Genomic DNA, 3,396 nt, shown 5'->3' with positions numbered 1-3,396 from the left:
CTATATGTGAAATTTTAGCAGTATTTATGTTTGATATTTTAAAAAATACCAGAACATTGAAAACATTATGAGAACATTAGAAAATAATTAACATTACTGTCGAATATTCTTCAAAACTCAAAGTTTATCGAATTTTGAGCAATAATATTCCACATTTTTCGATTTTTTTTAATTTTTTATAAAAATTTTAAGCTTTTCATATTCTCCGATTTTTTTTGACGATTTCTGAAAACCAAAATAACGATTATTTAAAAAATTATCGGGAAATTGACGATTTTTTCAAAAATTCATCTGGCAGCCCTGGTTCTGAGTGAATTTAATACACTTGTATAAGTATTTTTATTTTTGTTTACATAAAATAACAAAAATATGAAAGTACAAAATGTATCCGAATACATCATACCCTAACACATTGCTAGTAAGTAGCAATAAGTTATTTAGTATTTTCTAATGTAGAAGTTATATTGAAGAGATTCCCAGCGGTAAAAATACACATTATGTACTCGCTTATCTAAGTGATATTTCGTGGCAGTCAGTGGTGATGCTTTCACTTATTCTTCCACTTATATTTAACATAAAAGTGTCCTAGGCTACCTCATCGATGTGCTCTCGCTTAGAATGTACGTCACAATATCATTAAGACAAATTAAAATTTCACTTACATAATGTGTGGAGTTCTAAGCGAAGTTAATGAGACGCCTATAAACGCTTGCCAATAAGAATGTAATGTATGTAGATTACAATCCTATTTTCATTTGTAAGTTAAAGTACCATATCTTCCGATTTTGTTATATGTAGAAAAAATATATATTTTTTATATTTACTTTGAAATTATGCAAGTTTATTTGATAATTATCATCAAATAATAAATAAACATGTATTATAGCTAATTCAATAAAAATATAATTAAGCAATTTTACCGAAGAAACTTTCGGCCATCTTCCTTTACAGATTATGTAAACAATCAAGAGGAAATTGTCAGTATTAAAACTAGAATATATGAAGTAAATTTACCCCAATTTTTAAATCCGTTTCTGCCATTTAGATCACCACAATTATTTTAAATTTTTAACAAAACACAACTTCACTTACAAAAAATCAACTTTAAACTAAAAACAAAAAACAACATGAAAAAGGCAGCTAACTCTCTGCTTATACATTGCACTCTAAGTACTTAGATTGCTCGCTTAGAACGTAATACTGATGTCATCGCATATCTGGGAATATATTGTCAAAATTTCGCATATATTAAATTTGTTGAGTCGAATTTTATATAGAGACTATTCTTGTATAGCATGTACCGCTTACAAAAAAGTTCAATAGACTAATTTATGGACGGATTACATCATTACATCGACGCAGGTGTTACAAACTTTAAGACATAAACAAAATGCCGTTCGCATTAGTGTGGTGTATCTAGACTGAATTTGGGCAGCTTTGAAATTAACAATAATCGTTCATACCAAGCGTTAATTTTAGCATTAGCACAATTCCTTTGGCAAAATAGACCCTGCTGCTGCAAACATTGCTGAATGTTATGTACACAGAAAAAAATAATACATACTGGAATGAATTTTGTAATAAATTGTATGAATCGAACATGACTTTTTTCCCAAACCATTTTCATTCAGAATATTAAAAGTTCATAAAATGTATGAATTTGTACATGAACGATTTTTTTGGTTTTGTTTTCTCATTTTCTTTGATTTTCATAAAAAAAATTGCAATAAATATCCGTTACCTATTAATATCTTCCAATTTTTTAGAAAATAATCACATATTAGCGAATTTTTTTGAAAAATATGTATATAAAAATATTGGGAAACAAAATATGAAATAAAAAATATCAGCAAATATAGCCAAATATGCATTCTGCAGAATGTATATTTCATTGTTTTCAATCTAAAAATCATTAAGAAATAAAATGTTTTCCAAAGAAAATTTCAAACAAATGGAAAAATGTAAAGAAAATTTTTAATATTTTAAGTCAAGGCTTCTAGATTATGTTTAAAAATATAAAAATGAAAAAAATCATTTCACAATTCATACATTAGTCAATGAAAGCAGTTCTGTGCATGATAAAAATATGAAGGTAGTGTCATTTCTCTCTGTCAAAAAATTTTTTGAAGTTTACTGGTATTTTTGATAACAAATAGAAAAATACTTGCCATAGTATATGAAAAATGGGAAACTAGTTTAAAAGAAATTTGTGTAGTGTATGTGGAATTTATATTAATGATTTCTATAATATTTTAAGTTCAGCGATAACCGCTGTTGAGATGGCCCGATTTAGTTAGTTAGTTTGAAAGGAGGATGTATGTTTCATCAAACCTGAAGAAATACACCTAGGTTTACACCGGGCCTGTTGTGGTCTCCTTTATTAGTGTCTCTGGTGGAAATCGAACCCACGACTTCCGGTATAACAGACTAGAATACTAACAACTAACCCACCGGGGAGTTTTCCAGTTTTTTCCTACCGAGCGTGTCCCCGGGTGGCGGATAGGGGGTGGTGATGGACCATCTGTCCTCTCCCAACTTTAATTTCACTTAAGCTGAGGGAGGGCAGATTGTCCACCACCTGGGAATATTATATTCCCCGCGGACCAAAAAAACTGGAAAAAACAAATATGGAAAATAAAAATAAAAAGATAAAAGTTACGGTGCAGGGCCTAAATAACCCAGTACCGGCGGCAAGTGTTGATCTACTCGCGAGTCACGTGTCGTCGTCATCCTGCAATCGTGAGCAAAATACTACTACGGAGGTGGGTACCTTGGCCTCTGTGGCGGACAATGCGTCAAGTGTACAGCATGCCGCTGGCAAAAATATAGGGGTGAAAGAGAAGGATGTACTCGGAGAGAGCTCTAAGCTACCTCAGCCTTTAAATATAGGTGAGGGTTCCGACTCTGAATCCTCAGATAATAATAATACCATTATAGCAAATCCCAAAAAGGATGAAGTAGAGCAAATGGTGAAAGAGGTGAGTGATAGCATAGCTAAACTACCTATTACTAAGAAAAGACTTTCTGGAGCACAGAGGAGGAAGTTGAAAAAGATGCTTCAGGAAATCATAGTTAGTCAATCCCACGACACTCCAAAGGAAAAATCGGACTCTCTCACAAGATCTGAGGCAAAAAGGATCAGGTCTCCCGAGGAGTTGACAACTGAAAATAAACCTAAGAAGAAAAAGAGCTCCCCGTCTTCTAATACACAGTCGAAGCCAAGCCATACTTCACTCAAAGGAACCTCAAGTCAGAATCCTGAGAGTAAGGGTCACAACGCCAAGCCAGATATTCCGAAGACGAACACGTCGGCGAAATCAACCTCGAAGGTAAGGGAATCTCAAAAGAAGCCCCGAAAAACGAGGAAGGAGAAGCTAGACGGAGGAAAAGGAAAAG

This window comes from Lucilia sericata, unplaced genomic scaffold (genome assembly GCF_015586225.1).
Source record: "Lucilia sericata isolate MDLA Ls3-8-SP2 unplaced genomic scaffold, ASM1558622v1 Contig000027F_arrow, whole genome shotgun sequence".
Taxonomy (NCBI): domain Eukaryota; kingdom Metazoa; phylum Arthropoda; class Insecta; order Diptera; family Calliphoridae; genus Lucilia; species Lucilia sericata.
Note: the sequence above shows the minus strand (reverse complement) of the source record.